A 21,615-nucleotide genomic window follows, 5' to 3' on the forward strand; every position below is an offset into this window, starting at 1 on the left:
GGTATAATAGATCAAGTGATTTTACTTTGTGTGCATATACTAATGCGGATTGGGTAGACATTATGAATGAAAGGAAGAGCACCAATGATGGAGTATCTTTCCTTGAAGGAAGATTGGTTTCTTGGTTGAGCAAGAAAAAAGACTGTATTTCATAGAGTACATTAGAAGAAGAGTATGTAGCAACAACAAAAAATTGCAATTAGATCATGTGGATGAAGCATATGTTGAAGGATATTGGGATAGAATTCTTAGAGCCTAATATCATGCATTGTGATAACACAAGTATAGTGAGTATGTCTAAGAATCATGTGTTGCATTCTAAAACTAAGCATATATCTATTAAGTATCATGTTCTAAGAGAAAAATTTGTAGAGAAAGAGATCAAATTAGAGTATGTAAGTAAAAAAAGAGAAGATTCTAGATATCTTTATGAAACCCTTGCCTAAAGATATATTTTTGTATTTGTGAGGTATGCTTGCAATTATGCCCTTGTCTACGTCTAAGTAGATGATGCAGAGAGCACATCAGTCTAGTGGTATAGAGCACTATTGTCTATTTGGACTAAATGTTGACGCTTCTTGTATGGGGGAGTATCTGAGATGAGCAGATTTGTAGGTGTTATAGAACAATGTCTTTGAACACTTGAGTTGGTTAAAGACTTTGAGAAAATAATTGACATAATGAATCCTTTTTCGTTGATGTTAATGGGGGAGAGATTTCATAAAAATCATCTCCTACATATGGGGGAGAAGTGATGTAGATGAAGAATGTAAGCTCTTTAACATAATGTGAAAGAGAGATTGTAATAATGAAGGAGGAATACTATTGAAAATATTTGATGTTAGTAAGAGAAACATTGAGTTATATCAATGGGGGGAGAAGTGTGAAAATTGATGACTATCCATGTAAAACATATATGAATGGAGAGTTTTTCTTGTGAGCTAAAGTGTGAACAACTGATGTCAATCCTAAGAATGAGAAAGCATAGACAAAGCACTATTCTTGTGAGTTTCAGATTTGATTGATGAAGAGGATTTGAAAAGAAGAGAAAAACCACAACAATAGAGTTTGATATGGTATTCTTGGAACTTAGATGATTTTCATCTATGTTGGCATCAATGCCAAAGGGGGATATTGTTAGTGTGAATGATGATGGTATTCCTTTGGGGGAGTATCCTAAGAATTAGAGAGTGCATACATGATTGACATGTTGCATTCATGACCATGTTTGTCATTGATGTCAACATAGTATTTTTCTATGAAGACTAGCAGAGTACCAAATAGAGAACAAGGTCATACAGATTGTGTATCGATGATCAGGTCAAGCATCATTGAGGATGTACTCTACACCATATCCTAGTTTTGTGGACAAGTGCACATATAGAGAGTCGAAAACATGTAGAAGTATTCATGAATTACATAAGATGATAAGAAGACATAACACCTAATAAGTGATTTTTGATGATTGATTTGTATCTCTTAACTAGGAAAGAATTATGATAAGAGAAGTTAGACTGTAACACCCTGCCAAGGGATCCAAAAGAATTAACCTAAAGTTTAACTAAGTTTTCCAAACTTTTTTTTTTTCAAAGAAAGAATAACATACATGTCACATATAAAGTAGTTGAAGCAATAACATACAATCATACATAAGCAAACATAATAGATTACATTCCTTAAGGATCCCAAGATGTTAAGCCACATTTAAATTAATTAATACTAAGTCTAACAAATACCACATCCACATGAAAGAATAATTAAAAGTCCAAGTCCATTTAAACAATATACATTTGTTTTGAATGCCACTTGGCAATAAAATTCAGAATGCTCAATCATCCACTATACATGTCATAGGGTATGAAAGGCTAAAAGAATATACATTTATATTAAATAGATTACATCATCCCTTTTGGATCCATGAAACAAAGTACAATACAATAAGTGAAACCATCCATCATAAAGATATAACTATCCATCATAAAGATACAACCATCCATCATAATACACAAAGATAGAATGAAAGGAAATGCAAACAAGGAACTCCAACCATGACATCAACAAACAAATCTCAATGGTAAGAGTAAAAAACACTACCACTCGACCACGTGGTAACCTAAAAAGGCCCACTCCCATCGTGCTGGGGAGATAGTCTCAAGTCCTAGATAGGATATCAATCCAAAAATCAAAAGTAATATCTAAGTCAAGGAAACCATAAAAGTAATCTAACTCAAAAGTTCCAAGATAAATTGACATCTAGACCTAGAGGCAAACACAAACACATAGGAAATCTATACTGCTAGTGGGCAAGTGTCATCATATGAATCAACACTAGGGTTACTTGGCTAGTCTTTTAATCGTCTACCCCCCTAGTGACTCTATGTGGAACTAATATTCTTTCATACTAACAAGGCATACTAACGAGTTAACTCTAAGGTTACCTGCTAGTCTTTTAATCCTCCAGCCCCTTAGTGACTTTCTATGGTACCAATATCTTATTAATTCATTTTAAACCCATTTAATGAAATGCTATCACTTATTAAACTACTTATAATGGGTTACCTTGGTAGCCACTTTGGGCCTTCCCAACTTAACATATATATTACCTAGCCTAGGCTCATAAAAGTAGAAATCAAAGAATCACAATTTTCACCTTAGCCCTATACAAGTGATTGGAAAGCATCAAAAGATAATTTACAATAACCCATTAGTTCTTTACAAGCAACTGGAAAACATCCTAAAAATACCGATCGAAGACTCAAAAAGGTTAAGTCAAATATGTCATAATATCCCTCTCGTTATCCCACAAGGACACTGAAAGTAATAACCAACAATATAATCAAACTCATCATAGAGCATACCAACACATTACCATGGTTGAGTTTAAAAAGATCGAGATCAAAACATCATAATACCACAATCACATAACTCCCAAGACTTTGGTAGACATCCTAAAACTGGTGAACATTGTAGTCAACCCAAACCCAAAACATAGACAACATACAATTAACAATGTAGGTTTCATAGTTTGGTTTGATTTGAAAACACATAGTTGAGTTAACAGTAAGGTTTAAATATTTGTTTCAATGTAAGTTTTTGAGTAGATGAGATTCATAGTTTACCCTTACACATTAACCCATTCTTGTATTTGAACACATCGCATAAGTATCCTTATTTCAAAGTTCACCATAAGATTTCATAAAATAACTTTAAAATATTCATCTCCAATAAATTATTAAAATAATAATAATAGTAATTTGATCATTAAATAATATTATTGCAATTTTATAAATAATCAAGATAATAATATCATTAAATAATTTAAATGTTATTAATTAATATTTCACTATTTATTAAAAAACTAAACTAAATTTATTAAATTAACTTAATAATTGTTTAAAATAAAGTATATTAAAAATACATTAAATATTAAAATTTAATTTTAATAAAAATTATATTTACAATTTTTTTTATTTTTTAAATGCATTTAAATTAGGTGTTTAAGGCTCGCACAGCTGACCATTACTGGTTGGGTTGTTGTCGTAGTCATCCTGTGACCCCAATAGTAGTACAAGGTATTGTTGCTGCTACCACAGTACCACTGCAGGCAACTATGGCAGTAAACACTGCCGAAAAAGGTAAGGAGGAGGGAGGTGGAGGTTTGGTGGCCTGGCCTCCCCTCCAATTTTTTTTTAATATAATTTTTTTTTTAAATTTGTTTTTAAAAAAAAACCTCCCACAATATATATATATATATATATATATATATATATATATATATATATATATATATATATATATATATATATATATATATATATATATATATATATATATATATATATATATATAAACAATCCTAGCAAATCTCTGATAGGGAAAATACCTCCAACCAATCAAATTTTCAATATAAAATTTTGTTTTCAATACAAAACCCTTCCTAGTTTAAATTCTGATTTGTAAAATTACTAAATGAGGATTCTATGATATTTTAATCCTTACATATATAGAAGAAACTCGATATGAAAGAACAAAAGATTCTAAACAAAAGGTTGAGAGATTCATACAATGAAATTTGGGAAACAAATTTCAACAATCACGAAGAAGATAGGAATAATAAATAACATAATTAACTGAGTGAATCAAAACACAAGAATCTACCTAGTTCTAATGCTAAAATCTCAAACACCCAAAGATTTGGGAGAGGAATTTCTTCTCTCAAAACCTTCTCTTTGAAAATTCCTTCTCCAAAATTCCCATACTTCTTTTTTTTTTTTTTTTGGAAAATGAAACCTCAAATGTTGATAAGGAGTTCTCTCCTAAATTTGAGACACTAATTGTGCGATCACCTAAAGGAAACTCCCTACTTACAATTTTTTAACTCCTTATTAACTTTTCTTTTATGTTTTTATGCATGCTTTATGCAATTAAAATGTCATTATTAAATTCACTTGAATTCTCTTTTTAATTAATTTATTAAATTTTTAGTCTCATGCATACTTTATGCAATCTTCAAACTCTTTAATAAATTAATATCATTTTCACTTTTTAATTTATTTTCGAAATGTTAATTGATAAAATATTTAATAACTTAAGTAATAATAATATTTAGCAATTATCTAAAAATGGACTCCTAAATATATTATTATTAAATTAAATAAATATTTTCACGTTCTAAATTTAAACTTATAATTTTATCTTTAAATTTAATTCTTTTTTATTTAATTAATTTCTAAATTAATTAAATATAATAAAAAAATTCCATTAAATTAAATCATTAATTTAATCTTTTAATTAGACTTAATTAATAAAAAAATCACCAAAGACCTATAAGAAAAAAATCGAAAATCCATCATAGAAAACTACATACAAGATCAAACTAAAGGGTTATAATCACGAATTTACATCATACGACACATTTGAAAGGTAAACATCTTAGATACTTGTCCTAATTTTCTAGGAAAAATGGGTTTAAAGATTAGGATTTAGACTCAAGAATTTATCTCCCCTCTCTTACCACTGAGATAATGCGATACGGTATGCTCATCCTGGCAATTTAGGGAAGTTGATACCCGATACTTGCAATCTGCATAAAATCCATGCATGTACAAACACATATATACTAAACTAAATAGGTAATGGTAAGAAGTGGTGCATAGTGTAGATCCCGACTATCAAGTGACTACGACTCCCTTTAACCACATCAAAAATATCATACATAAAGAAAATATACGTGCACACCATACAGATGCAGTATGGGGTAAGTATCCATAAGAAAACACGTATAAATAATCTATCTAACTAACATCATCATATAACTGAAATCATTGTAATAACCATCATTAAGGTATAATCACACATACATGAAATAATTGGTACCAAGTAGTCTCATCATATAATCCACCAAGTGTGAAACAATATCTGATAATTTGAAAGATAATGCTACTAATCATCAAGCATAAACTAGCCTAAAATAGTTTGACAATGATAGCAAAATGTAAACTAGGGGCAGGCACTACATAGACAACGATAGCAGACAACTTGATGAAGGTGTTAATAAGTGCACAAGATCAATAGTCACACGTGTGAGAAGTTGTAAAGATTGTGAGCCTTCAGTGACTTGTAATTCATGTTTTGTAATATCTTAATAAGGTCCTATTATAATTAATTAGGAAATCTTGAATGTTGGTTGAAGGAATTATTTTGAGGATATGGTATAAAGGAAGGTTTTTTCCACTTGATGAAGTGTGTAATTGATGAGAGCAAGACTGCAAGTGATATGTGAAATTGATAAATGTCTATAAGTGATCCAAGGGATTATGTGGAGTGAAGTTAGTGATTTGGTATTAAGATCAGAAGAGGTTTGGTTCGATCAAGTGAATAGAGAAGGAGTTCTCAAGTTTATCTCAATTCTATTATTCTGCAAGAAATAATACAGAGACTAGTTGGATCGTGAGTTCGGTGGTCTTGCCTTGAAGTTGTTTGGATAGTAGGTCCTTCTTCCTTCTACAACTCCTACCAGAGTTGATACGAATCCTAACAGGGTTGGAATCTCCTAACAGGGATTCAAAGTCTCCTAACATTGACTTATATGTACTAAATGTATTTCATTAGCTCCTAACGAAGTCCATCCTCTTATAAGGAACTTTCATATTAGTACATCATCTTGTGGGTACCATCCCCACCAGGGTTTTCCCTTTGATCAAGGGTTTCCCTAGTTAATATATATGGTGTTATTGTTATGTATATCTTCTTATGGTTTGTTATTATATTGTTCACATGGTTAAAGCTTAATAAGGTTGATAAGTGTTTGAATAGTTGGATAACTAATTCACTCCCCCCCCCCCCCCCCTATTGGCATTATGATTATTATTTTTCATTAGTAATGACACTTACTCAATTTTGAATGCTTACCGAGCATCGAGTGGTTACCTTGTAAGCTTAGTAGTTCAGTAGTTTACACCGAGCAGATAGTGGTTACCGAACAAATACAGACAATGTGAAGTCCAGCAGTGTCTACCGAGCTTCTCAGTATCTACCATGCTTCACCGTGTCTATCGAGCAGTCAATTTGTGTCATAAAGATTCAGTGCAAATCGAGTGATGAAATATTTAGTGTTTTTGAGTGAAGCAAGGTAAACTCAGTGTGCAGTATCTATTGAGTGACACTACATCTACTAAGTCACCAGTGGTTATCGAGTTCAAAATTACATCGAGTGATTAGTATGAACCAAGCCTTCACTTCTATCGAGTGCATGATGATGCCAAGTAATGTAGTGGATGTCGTGTATCAAAAGGTCACCGAGTTAGTTTAGTGAACCCAAGTTATTTATTATTGGGCCAACTCTGTAATGTATTTGTTTACTTGTATTTTGGCCGACCTTGTGATTTTGTAAATTCGAAAGGTATATATGTAAGATGTATTGTAAGATATCAAACAAGATGGAAATGAATGAAAAAGGACTAGCGAAGTAATGTGAAGTATATGCGAAAGATTATTAGTAGCAGTTCAAGGAAAATAGCAAGGTCAATTCAAAAATTGAAAAGTTATATCCATCACATGAGGTGATCAGTACATAAAGGATCTTATCAGTAATCAGTTACAAGTAGATCCACTGCTTCATCCTAATAGGTGAATTAGTTTTCTAAATCCTTTAACAAAGTAGACTTAACATTCTTTGTACAAATCTCCTAACAGAGTGCATACTTCATTGTATGTTTGCAAATCCTCTATTAAGGTGGACCTAGTAGTCCTTTGTGCTCTTAACAGGGCAGATCACCAGAAGTGGTCAATGTAAGCCTTAGCGGGCTAACTTTATACTGTAGTATTGAAGTTTTGTGGGTATCATCCCCACCCCAGTTTTACTTTCTATTTGGAAGGTTTCTGGGTCACCAAAATATTGTGTTCTCTTGTGTAATGATTGTTTTATGTTTTAGAACTAATGCATGCAGTAGCATAGATGGATGTGTGCTAAATTAATAAAAAAATTTAAGATTACTGATTCACCCCTCCCCTCTTAGTAACCTGTCATATCTTGAATATTTCCAACAATTGGTATCAGATCTTTGTGGTTCTCAGGATAAAAGTTTGGCAGCTTGAGCAAAGATCTAAAAGACAAATGGAGATATTCAGACTTGACAAGGCAATTGAGAATGAAAAGCTAGATCTACCATGGCTCAACTCAAAGAAGTGAAGGAGCATCTTTCCCAATCCCTGAAAAGAAGGAAGGAACTTGCAAGACAAATGAATGACCATCAGTATGTTGAAAAAAATATTGAAGACCTTTTACCGTCAAGCAGCTCAGATGAAGTTAATGAGGCAATCAAGGAACTCTTAGCAAAGAATGGCTCTCTGCAGGAAGAAGTAAGAAAACTTAAAAGAAAACAAGAAATCTAATCATTCAGGCTATGTGAAATTTTGGAACAAAGAAACAAGGCAAATGAAGACTTGGAGGCAAGAAATAATCAATCTAATCAGCATGAAGACCTCATTGAGAAAATCTCTGGAGAAAATGAAGAAATCAAGATTCTCAAAGCATAGAATGAAAGAATAAGAAGTGATCTAAATTGTGAAAGGGAAATTAATGAAAGAATATTGAGAGAATTGAGAGGTGAAAAGAAAATTGTTGAAAAATTAAAGAGTGACCTAAATACTAAAAAAAAAATCAATGAAAGAATGATGAAGTCACAAGAAGACATGAATCAATTGATTCAGCAAAATGAGCAATATCTTCATAAGCAAAAAGATAAAGCAGGACTTGGATACAATGAAGAACAAGGTGAATCTTCCAAGAAAGGTGCAAAAAGAAATCTAAAACCCTCATGCAATCATTGTGGAAAAATTGGTCATACATCAAACAAATGCTAGAGCAATGGAAAAGGAAAATTCAATGGAAAGTGCTATAACTGTAATCAGCATGGTCACAAAGCCAATGAATGCAAGGATAAACCAAAATTTGAAGGTAAATGTCACAAATGCAAGAAGAATGGTCACAAGGCATTCCAATGTAGATCCAAATCATTCAATCCAATTGAAAAACTTGTTAAGGTAATATTTGGATGGGATTACAATACATGGTGTAGATGTTGCTGCATTTTGTGCCCCGCCAAAGATTTGAATTTTAAATACTACCTGCCCAATGGTCACTTCCCGATTTAATATTATTTTAAACATCCCCAGGAATGTCAAAAAAATTAAATGATTGAACTTATGATATTCCTTAGTATATTTTTGCAAGCCCGCAAGTCCCCCATCGTCAGATCAAGTGATATCTACAGCTAGCGCTATTTCGCTACGAGAAGTTACACATTGTTTATCCATAGCGACATAGCGCCTTTTCACTATGTGTCAAGTGGGTCCTCCCTTTCCTTATTGTTTCTCCGACATCAAGTTTTGTTCCATCTACGGTGGGTGCTATCTCGCTATGGAAAGCTACAAGAATTTTAACCATAGCAACATAGCGCCTTAGCGACATGTAGCAAGGTGGGGCCGAGTGTTATGAAACTGCAAGGATGGTACTAGTTCAAGCCGAGTCAGGTGCCAAGTATGCTGAGGTGTTTTGTGGGCCCAAAATTTTGAGAAGATAGCACAATATTATGGCGAGTCTTCACGATCGTCAGATCTAAGGAAATCGACTGTGGGCGCTATCTCGCTATGGGAAAGTGCTTAGAGGATACGCATAGTAACATACCACCTTGCTGACACGTGTCCCAATGGGTCCAGTGCAGGCGGTAACAGTTAGCAACTGACAGTTAATGTGACTGTCATGGTCAAGGTTATTGGTCCATGTGGTGCATTTTTGTTGTGAGATTTGGCTGACTCGCTGACTCTACTGATTCATGCACCAAAAATGATAAGAGATTGAGGTTTTGCACGAATCTAATCTTCATGATCAATCCCAACCACCAGAAGTGAATGCGAGATAAGGAAGAGCACTCCACTGTCCCTCTAGTTGATCCACCTACCTGATCAGGACAATCAATGGCACTATTTTTATCTTCTCAAGGCATTATTTGACACAGAAGATCAAATATCATTGCATCTGGATCCATATCCAGATCAGATTTTCTTCATGATTGTTCTCTGCAGGACTTAGTGCAAAATTTTATGAATTCTGTAAGGTCAATCATTCTCTGTTGTTCTTTACTATTGCTCTGTAATTCTAGTGTAAAATTCCCTTTTCCTCTAAACTGTATGATTTTTTCCTTATCTCCTTCAGCCATTGGTGTGAAGTGCAAGAACTCTTTGCCTCCACTAGTGTTTTGTGGAAATCTATAATCTGCATGATTGTACCTCCTTGGCCTATGAATGATAATATAAGTGAATCTCTCTTTTCTTATGTCATTTATCTTGGTCTTCTAATTTGCATGTGATTATTAGATTAAAGCAAGTCTGAACGTGTATATCCTTAGTTTCATTCTGGTTCAAAAGTGCATATATGGGCAGAGATTGGTCTAAACACTCTATTTTGGTGCATCACCTCTTTAGATTAGATTAGGTAGATTTTGTTTCATGCTCCCCTTCTCCCTTTTCCTCTCCAAGAGTAGTTAGGTGCATCCTGATAGTAAGAGGAAGCCGACCTTCTCTGGAGACTCAACCTCACAGTTCAAGTCCCACAGCTTGGAGGTTTTTTCCATGTTTCACTAGGTTGTCCTCACGCATAGGCTTTGGACAAGGGTGCAAACCTAAGTGACAACAGTTTTTGGCACCCCCAGTGGGACTCCCTTTCAAAAAATTTCAAGCCTGCTGGTGTCAAAAGGGAAGATTTCAAGATCAATACTAAGGAGATAGTACTAGCGTCGGTGTTTAAGCCTTCAAGAGGCTCATTCTTCAAATTAATTGGTGACTCTAAGCTTCAAATACATATCTGGTTCCAAACCAAAGTTGCAATGATTCATGCCCAGAGCTGAAACAAGGGCATCTTCTAGAGGTAAGTTTCAGTATCAAGAGCTTTCATTTTCAAACCCTAGAAGAAGGAGGACTAGAATATCTTTATAACCAGTTAGGAGTGCAATAGTAACAAATACACCTACAAGATCTATCTCTACTCCTCCTGCTATTAGATCTCAACCTAGACTGCCATCAATACACATCAATAGATCACTTTTCTATATGGCGTTGCCTAGAGCTCATACTTTTGCCACCTTTAATGGTGGGAGCCCTCTCTTATTAGCCCAAAGACATGACATACCAATAGCCACACTTAAAAGTATACCAGAGTTTACTGGTGAAACTTCTATCTCTCCCTCAGAACACATTCAAGAAGTCACAAATGTTTGCAATATCCATGGTATTACAGAGGATGATGTTGCAGTTAGGCTCCTAGCCTCTTCCTTGAAAGGAAAAGTACTACAATGGCATAGAGGTTTAGCTCATGGTTCTATAACAGATTGGGATGGATTAGGAGCAGGATTGTGCAAACATTTTGAGGATAAAAGTGACTATTTGTCACTTTTAGAGTAGTTGACTACTATAAAAAGAGCCCCCCATGAATGTTTGACTGATTTTAATTATAGATTTCAAAAGACATGGGATAGAATACCTACTTTAGTGAAGCCTACCCCTAGTAATGCCTTTTTGCATTACCTTAGAGCTTTTAACAGTGATATTAACACTACAATCCAAAGAATGGGAGGAGATACCTTGCCTAATGCTTATGACATAGTAATAAGGGTAGAAAATATATTGATACAAGGAGGTAAGCTAGCTGCAAGGCCTCCTATGCCTCTCTTCCTTGATGTTCCAAATCATCAACCAGCAATGGCTCCTCTTCCCACAACTTCTACATCGCAATCCCTTGTCCCAATCTCTCAAGCTTCCACATCTTCAAATGGGATAAATGAAATCAAAGAAATGATGCAATCTATGATGCAAAACCTAGATAAGAGATTGCGGGGCCAAGAAAAGAAACTAGAGGACAACTTCTCTATGATGCAGAAAATGAGCAATAAGGTGGTGACTTTAGAAAGACAAGCTCAAAGTAGTAAACCTCATCAATTGCAATATCAAGCCCCAAATAGTGGTAGGCCTCCAAACCCTAATTATGGTAACAATTCTTTTGATCAGAGTAGGTAGGGTGGCCATGCTTCAACCTCAAATGTAAACCAAAGTAGGGCCATAGTCCCCCAAAACAATATGGCTCAAGATCAAGATTTTTGTCTCTCCTTTAACTATTCCTATGCCTATTGTATGTGTCAGAAGATTGAATATTTTATGGCCTTGATAGTCCAAGAACCTGCAGCAAAACAATCACACAAGGAGGACCAATTTAAAGATGCCTCAGATATGCAAAGACAGGGCAATCGCTCTTTTATGAATCATCAGATGGAGGAGCATTGTAATGTAAAGCAAGATTCCATTGCTCATAACACTAGAAGCAAAAAAAGAGCTATAGAAGATGATATCCCTCCTCCCAATCAAGCCTCAACTTCAAATGTGATATCTCATGAGCAAGCAGCAAATAATCAATCAAGTACCTTTTAGCAACAAAGGAAAAATCATGGCAGGAAGGATACAAGTGATCCTCAGGTTATTCCATCTAAACCTCATACAATTGCAGCTCCCAAGGGTTCTACCAAAGCACCTACTATGCCATTTAGTGTGGTAGAGAAAATGAAGAAAACAAATGTGAATATCTCTATGTGGGATGTTGTTGCTACTATACCCATGCAAAAGAGGTTGCTGCAGCAAGAATTGGAAAGAATTGAACCAAAGGATTAGACACTCAGCTTGAAAAGTGCCACAAGCCTAGTGCAACCATCAAGGGAGGTGGAAATGAGTAAAAAGGTTAGACCTCCTCCATTCTATGTTTCTCTAATTATAGGGGGAAAACTAGTCCACAATTGCATGATTGATTCAGGGGCTAGCAGTTTAGTGACGCTTAGGTGTGTTGTCGATGCTTTGGGAATGAAATATGAGCCCATTGTTAGGGATTTATTATAGTTGGATGGTAGTACTATCAAGACTGTATGGATCCTTAGGAATGTGGAGATGGAATTACATGCATGCCTTGGTTGTACTGTAACCCAAGATATCTCTATTGCTAAGGTTAAGCCATATTTTGCCATCTGTCTGTCAAGAGACTTTACTGCCGAAATAGGTGGTTTCATATCTTCTAATTGGTCATATATGTCTTTTAAGATGAGATATGGAGCCAATGCTTCAATCAAAGCAAAGCCTCAAGCCCTCCATCATACTGAATCTTACACCCCCAACCTCATCAACATGAATTGCCCTATCCTAGAGATGGATGAGAATGACATAGTGAATGAGCCCACCACTTCACTAGTAGAGATACCTAATTTTTTCTTGGATGAGTGGGCTAACACATATCAATTTGACCCTATGTTAGAAACCCTTGAGACAGGTCTCAGTACATATTTTATATTGGAGAAAGATGCTCTAGTTCCTAATCTTGTGGGTACTAAGAAGATATGAATGGGATATGGAGTATGTACTTTGATGGATCAAGAAATAAGGATGGATCAGGGGCTGGTGTGATGTTGATTTCTCCTACACAAGTAAGGTACTACTTCTCCTTTAGGCACCAATTTAGTTGCACTAATAATGTAGCCGAGTATGAATCCTTGATTCAAGGCCTCCTACTTGCTCAAAAAAAGGGAATCCAAGCCTTAAGGGTGTATGGAGATAGTGAGTTGGTGGTTAATCAAGTGAGAAATCAGAATACCACCAAGAATGGTTTGCTCAAGTTTTATAAAAATAGGGTATGGGATTTTCTTGAGGGTTTTAATGCATTTAATATTCAAAGCATCCCTAGAGAGGAAAACAAACATGCTGATAGACTTGCAACAATAGGTGCATCTTATGATGTGCCAGGGAATCTTGAGGAGGAAAAGAAGCAACAAATTAGAGTGGTAGTAAGGCCTGTTATCCCTAATAACAACATCCATTGGCAAGTGTTTGAGTTTGATGAAAAAATTGTGAGCTTCTTGCAAAATGAGGTAGAATTTTTAGAGAGAAACCAGTTGAGACTGCAGGATCAGTATGGTGATCAGATCATTCATCTCAGTTCTAAAAAATTGTCTAAGGGTCTCATTACTTTAGAAAGTGTTTTCAATACTGATGACCAAGCAAGAAGTAGGGCCATGAACCTAGCCGCTGATGAAGATGACTACACTCCAGTCATGGTTGCTAATGGAAAATCCTTAAACATGGGGAAGGTATGTTCTAAAATTGAACAAGAAAATTTTATTCATCTATCTCAAGAATTTAATGATGTATTTGCTTGGACATATGATGACTTAAAGGGCTTTGACCCAAGGTTATTTCAGCATACCATAGATTTAATTAATGATGTAAAACCAGTAAGACAAAAGCATAGGCTAGTGAATCCCAAGATTGAACCATTAATGAGAAAGGAGCTATCCAAGTTGATTGAGGCCAATATAATTTTTCCCATCAAGCACTCATCATGGGTAGCAAACCTTATCCCTGTTAGGAAGAAGAAAAGAGAAATTAGATTGTGTTTGGACTTTAGGGACCTTAACCAAGCTTCCCTTAAAGATCACTATCCTCTCCCTTCTATGGAGCAGATTTTGTCTAATGTCAGTGGTTCAAAGAGATTTTCATTTCTTGATGGATTTTTTGGCTACAATCAAGTACTGGTTAAAGAGTCTGATAGATACAAGACTGCATTTACCACTAAATGGGGTACCTACACTTATTGTCAGATGCCATTTGGGCTAACCAATGCAGGTGCTACATTTCAGAAGGCAATGGAGATGGCCTTCAAGAATTTGATTGACAAGTTTGCCTTGGTTTACCTTGATGATATTATAGTGTATTCTAAGAATGTAGAGGATCATTTTGATCATCTAAGATAGGTATTCTTAAGATGCAGAGAGTTTGGGGTTTCCCTTAACTCAAGCAAGTGTGTCTTTGCTACTAACCAAAGGAAATTTGGACATATTGTATCTGAGGATTGCTTAACCATTGATCCAGAGAGAACAAAAGCAATACTTGCCCTCTCTCTTCCTAAACACAAGAAAGGGCTGCAAAGTTTCTTAGGTATGATAAATTTTGTGAGAAGATTTATCCCTAATCTTGCTACTATGGTGAAACCTCTTATAGCTATGCTCAAGAAAGGTATGGTCTTTGCATGGACCAAGGAAGGGAAGGAAAGTTTTGAAGAGATCAAGACAGCCATAGCCTCAGCCCCTACTCTCATGAATCCAAACTTTGAGAGGGATTTCATTCTTTATACCTTAGGTGGTGAGTCAAGTATTTCTGCTGTCTTGATTCAAAGAAATGACAAGAATGAAGAGCAACCCATAGCCTTCTTTAGTGAAGGGCTTAAAGAATATGAGGATAAATAAAACTATGTAGAGAAGCAAGCCCTTGCAGTCATCAGAGCTTTGAAGAAATTCAGACACCTCTTGTCCCATAACAAGATTCATTTTTTGGTAACCCATGCCAATGTGAAGGAATTCCTTTTGAGCAAAGATATTAGTGAGAAAAGAGCTAGTTGGATTACAAGAGTGATGGAATATGATGTTGACATCCAAATCACCAAGCTGGTAAGAGGGAAAGGCTTGTGTAAACAGATGTTATCATCTCAATAGCCTAATGAGGAAGCTGCTATGATACTGATAGAGCAACAAGAGGTAAGAAATGGTGACCCAAGGAGTTGGATGGATGACATGAAGAATTTCTTATTAGGCAATGGATACCCTCGAGGATTAGATAGAACTAAAAGGAGACAGTATAGATTGTAGTCAATTCCTTATGTCATAGTTGATGGTATCCTTTTTAGAAAAGATTTTAATGGAGCCCTATTAAGATGCCTTGATATAGACTAGGCTGAAAGAATGATCAAAGAACTTCATGATGGTCCTGATGGTGGTCACTTCTCAACAAGGACAATTGCAATGAAGATCATGAGGGCTGGTTATTACTGGCCATCTCTGTTCCATGACTGTCATAGGTATGTAAGGAAGTGTGAAAAATGTGCCTTCTTCTTTGGAAAATAAAGACTTGTAGCTCTTCCCCTTCATCCTATTCAAGTGGATTGGTCTTTTGCTCAGTGGGGATTGGATTTCATAGGCCCTATCAATCCTTCTTCCAGTTCTGGTCACAAGTGGATTTTAGCTACTACAAATTACTTCACTAGATGGACAGAGGTAGTTGCATTAAAGGATGCCACTAAATCTTCAGTTGTTGAGTTCCTTGATGGAATTGTGACCAGCTTTGGTGCCCCTTCAACCATTATTTTAGATAATGCAAAGTCTTTTGTTGGAGCTTAGATTTGTGCATGGGCAATGGATCACAATATCTATTTGAGCACATCCTCAAATTAATACCCCTAGGGTAATGGCCTGGTTGAGTCCTCCAACAAGAACTTGATCAGGATCATGAAAAGGACAATAGAAGATAACCAGAGGTAGTGGCATAAAAAATTGAAGATTGCACTGTGGGCTGACAAAATAATGCCTAAAAGGTCAATAGGAAATTCACCATTTGTGTTAGTCTATGGTAGAGAAGTGAGGCTTCCAATTTCATTGGAGTTCCCATCCCTAGAGCTAGCCCATCAGTTGGAACTAATTGAAGATGATGCCATGACAGTGAGAATGACAGAGCTGATGGAGCTGGAAGAGAAGAGAAGTAAAGTCATGCAAACCCTAGAGACACACCAGCAGCAGGTGAAAAAGAGATTTGATAGGAAAGCCAGGGTCAGGACATTTAGAGAAGGTGATTTAGTTCTGAAATGGGATGCAGATAGGAAAAAACTAGGAAGACACTCAAAGTTTGATGCATTATGGAGTGGTCCCTATTTGCTTGAAAGTTGTAATCAGGCCAATGCTTTCAATTAAGCAAGCCTGGTGGTGAGATTCTACCTATCCCAGTCAATGGGATGTATCTCAAGCCGTGTTTCTGACAAGGGTTGAGGTTTTGTACATAGTTAGCTTAGTTTTGTTTCCAGTTTGTTCCCTATTTTCCAAGAAGTGCACGAGCACAAGCTATTTCTTTATGAAATGGCAGGTTTCACAATTTTGAAGGATGTAGAGGAGAAGGTTTTGTCTCTAGTTCCAGTTGTAGAGATAGGGGTTTCAGGGTTTTCCTCTCAAAGGTAGGGTTAGGGTTTCACAGTATTTGCAAGATCCATTTCTTTTCTTGACTCTATAGCCCAATGAATACTTCAGGCCACTAGTCTTATGCATAGAAGGATAGCATCCCCTATGAGTCGCCAGAAATGTTGCATTTTGTGCCCCCACCAAAGATTTGAATTCTAAATACTGTGTGCCCAACCGTCAATTCCCAATTTAATATTATTTTAAACATCCCTAGGAATATTAAAAAAATTAAACGATTGAACCTTATGATATTCCTTAGTATATTTTTGCAAGCCCACAAGTCCCCCATCGTCGAATTAAGTGATATCTATGGCTGGCGCTATCTCGCTATGGGAAGTGACACATTGTTTATCCATAGTGACATAGTGCCTTTTCATCACGTGTTAGGTGGGTCCTCCCTTTCCTTATTATTTCTTTGGCACCGAGTTTTGCTCCATCTATGGTGGGTGCTATCTCGCTATGGAAAGCTGCGACAATTTTAACCATAGCGACATAGCACCTTAGTGACACGTAGCAAGGTGGGGCTGAGTGTTATGAAACTGTAGGGATGGTACCAGTTTGGGCCAAGTTAGGTGCTAGGTATGTTGAGGTGTTTCATGGGCCCAAAATTTTGAGAAGATAGCGCAGTATTATGGCAAGTCTTCACGATTGTCAGATCTAAGGAAATCGATGGTGGGCGCTATCTTGCTATGGGAAAGTGCTCAGAGGATACACATAGTGACATAGCAACTCACTGACATGTGTCCCAGTGGGTCTAGTGTAGGCAATAATAGTTAGCAGTTGGCAATTAATGTGACCATCATGGTCAGGGTTTGCAAGTTGGCGTAGTTAGTAAAGAAAGAGATGGTCAACCACGTTGGACTCTTGCAAGGTGGCAAGATAAAAGGAGGTTATTGGTCCATGTGGTGCATTTTTGTTGTGAGATTTGGCTGACTCGCTGACTCTGCTGATTCATGCACCAAAAATGATAAGAGGTCGACGTTTTGTGCGAATCTGATCTTCATGATCGATTCCAACCACCAAAAGTGAATGCGAGACAAGGAAGAGCACTCCACCACCCCCCCAGTTGATCCACCTACTTGATCAAGACAATCAATGGCGCTATTTTTTTCTTCTCAAGGCATTATTTGACACAGAAGATTAGATATCATTGCATCTGGATCCGTATCCAAATCAAATTTTCTTCATGATTGTTCTCTGCAGGACTTAATGCAGTAGTTGTGGAGTAATTGCAGGGAGAGGACATCTCAATTATGCTTGAACTATAAAGGCAAAATTTTATGAATTTTGTAAGGTCGATCATTCTCTTTTGTTCTCTGCTATTGCTCTACAATTCCAGTGTAAAATTCCCTTTGCCTCTAAACTGTATGATTTTTGCCTTATCTCCTTCAGCCATTGGTGTAAAATGCAAGAACTCTTTGTCTCCACTAGTGTTTTGTGGAAATCTGTAATCTGCATGACTATACCTACTTGGCCTATGAATGATAATATAAGTGAATCTATCTTTCCTTGTCTCATTCATCTTGGTCTTCTAATCTGCATGTGATTATTAGATTAAAGCAAGTCTGAACATGTATATCCTTAGTTTCAATCTGGTTCAAAAGTGCATATATGGGTAGAGATTGGTCTGAACACTCTATTTGGTGCATCACCTCTTTATATTAGATTAGGTAGATTTTCTTTCATGCTCCCCTTCTCCCTTTTCCTCTCCAAGAGTAGTTAGGTGCATCCTGATAGTAAGAGGAGGTTGGCCTTCTCTAGAGACTCAACCTCACAGTTCAAGTCCCATAGCTTGGAGGTTGTTTCCATGTTTCACTAGGTTGTCCCCATGCATAGGCTTTGGACAAGGGTGCAAACCTAAGTGACAAAAAATGTCATTATTGTGGAGAATATGGACACATTGGAAAAGACTACTCAAGGCATCACTTGAGAAAAAGAGATACAATAGTAAGATGTTATACATGCACTGAACTCAGTCATATAGCTAAAAATTGCATGAATATAGGTAAAATTGAAGATGAAAAGAAAGCAAGGGCTGAAAACATAAGGAAACAAATGAGGCAGTAATGGATTCCTAATCCACTAAAGATACAAGCTCAAATCATGGAAGTAAAATCACTCAAGAAGTGGGTGACTCCATCCCCTCAAACTAAATCCCTAAGAATGCATTGGAGTTGTACTTAGCAAGGAAATCATACGAAGTTCCAAGAAATATGAGGAATATAAAATGATCCAATCAGTATTGCCGATACATCAAGATCACAGAAAGGTTATCTTTTACCGAGTGCATTAGACTCTACCGAGGAAAGTGGTTAAAGACCTTACCGAGCGAGGTCAGGAGTAGAATAAATTTTGTTTGTATATAGAGTTAATACTTTTGCTAAGTTAGGTTAGTGGATGATAGTTTTTCATGCATTACAACAATATGGTACTTAGCATTAATGGAAAAATTCAACTTCATTTTTCATCGTATCCTCAGAGCAAAAAAATTTCTAGGTGCATTCAAGCAACTTCAAGCAATTTTGAGAAAATTTACAGTTAAGGAATTTGTTTGAAGATTTTCATCACTTATCAAGCAACAATGGCTTCTGTAAGCACAAGCACCAGCAAGGTGAAATGTGGATTAGAAACATTGGTCAAGGGTGTAGAATGGAAAGCACCGAACTTCAACTTGGTTCCTACAGTAGCAAAGGCACTCGACCCTAATGGCACACCGTTGCAAATTCCACCAAAGGTACTTCTGATCAATGATATCCGAACTCATTTCAAATGTTCAATTCAAGAAATAGGAACCCTAGAAATGGATAGCACATTAGAAGAAATGTATTTTGATGGTTCACTAAAACTCGAACATAAATATTTGGAAAAAAAGGGTTGACCCACATATCTCATCTGCTAAGAAGCTTCCAAATAAAATGGATTAGGTATATTCACAGCCATGTTCAAAATGGTCATTTATGGTTGGAGCAACCCATATTAATCACCAAGAAGATAATTCACAAGATTACTGGCCTTCCCATTCTTAGCAAAGCTAAATCTACCAAAACCCTAGGTCAGGATGAACTTCAAAAGAAAACCCTAGCCAAGTGGGACGACAAAGGCTTAACGATTAGCACCATTACCAACATAGAACTAAGATATGGAATTCATGTAATTGTTCACAAGATTTATAGTTCTAGTCATTTGAACAGTGTGTCGTGTGAGGCCGTAGACCTGGCATTTAAGGTTGTGAAGAAGAATTTGGAATATGACCTGTCTGAGCTATTGCTAAGGCAACTGAACAAGAACATGGATAGCACCATATCATCCAAGAATAACCCCTATAAATTGGGTTCTTTGTTAACATGTTTATTCTTTTATGTACAAAAATTCTTTCCCTCCAAATGTTCTGTCATATGGAGAAAGGATGTTCCCATTCTATATTAGATTAATGAGCTTATAGCAGAAATGGGAGTAAATTTTGATAGTATAATGGATAACTATTTTGAAGACTTCAAGGAAATGATGCAAAACAGGTTCAGGATTCCTCCTAAACTTGTTAAGGACTACAAAGATGATGTGTGTTTCATGGTAGACTATGATAGAGTATACATTCAGGTAGTTAGGCCCCGAGTTGCATGGGTGAAACCTCTACCTTATGAGGTAAACATTGATGAAACTAGGGATATTATTGAAGCACTGGTGAATGACCCAGTGGATCCAAAGAAATCCACTTTTGGAACTTATGATGAGGAAAAGGCTAGAATTGAGCTTGAAATCAAGCTAACCCATGCTATCAGCAAAGGCAAGAGGAAGATAGCAAAATTGAAAACTACAACTGGCCCTCTCATGATTACCCAAGGAAAAGGAGAAGATGAAGAAGAATTAGAAAATGAAGATGAATCTGAGAAAGAGGTAGAGCCAGTCAAGAAAAAGGGCAAGGTAATCATTACCAAGCCACCCAAAGCCTCCACAACTGTATTTACCAGAAGATCAAAGAAGAAAGGAGGTAGTGAAGTTGTATTCAATAAGCCCCCTCTCACTTTCCAAGAAAGATTGAAACAAATGGAAGAGGGAGCTGGCATCACAAATTTCAAAGCTTTGAAATTTGAAACTAGAACTAATGCAGAGAAGATGTAGATTGAAGAAATGGTACTTACCAAGATGGGAAAATGGAAGTATTCCCCAAACTAGATTGCCCCTCAAATCTCAAAAGAACTCTTGGTAAGACTACAATCGAGGTGGGAGTCAGTCACTCAAATAGCAAATGACATATATGAACAATCCTTGAAGAATCTTTTCCCAAATCTTACTAAGGCATAAATAAAGGTAGCCATGAAGAGCAACGAAGCTAAAATGATGATTAGATTTCACACATGTTTGATTCTAATTAAGGATATTAAGCATGTTGTAAGAGATGCAACAAAAATGTGGAAGAACATCTATGATTTGCATAAACCCAATAATGATCTAATTGTGGTCAAGGATGATGATGGTGACAATAGTGATGAAGAAGATGACAGCGCTCCAAGTGCTACTGATGATCAGGCACAACGGTTTGATGATGAAGAGAAAGGGGAAGAAGCTGAAGAGGAAGACAAGGAGGAAGAGGATGAAGAAGATGACCCAATGAAGATTGTGGCACAAGTCATTGCTTCCCTTCCTCACTCTCCACCCAAGACTGCAACATTATCAGGGTTGGAGACAACTTCAGTAGGATTGACTACATCCACATCAGAAACATCATCTACTCCTGCTATCCCACAGCTCCAAGCATCTTCTATGGAAGTATCAATTACTTCATCTACCGAGCTGCAACTTTCTTCATCAGCACCCGAGCAATTAGTCATAGCATCATCAATTGTGTCAACCTCCTCTATTCCATGTACAGTAAGTTAAACAGATCATTCTACAATTATGTCTACCATTGTTAGAACTCCAATTATTCCTATTTGTACATCATTTTTGGGAAGCACGCCAATTTTGGGCATAGTCGGTACTTCTCTCAGCTATCCTCCAGTTGCACCAATTCAAGTTTTTTCTACTAGTC

Source organism: Cupressus sempervirens, chromosome 1 (genome assembly GCF_028749045.1).
Source record: "Cupressus sempervirens isolate cs-2001-9-10 chromosome 1, ASM2874904v1, whole genome shotgun sequence".
Lineage (NCBI taxonomy): Eukaryota > Viridiplantae > Streptophyta > Pinopsida > Cupressales > Cupressaceae > Cupressus > Cupressus sempervirens.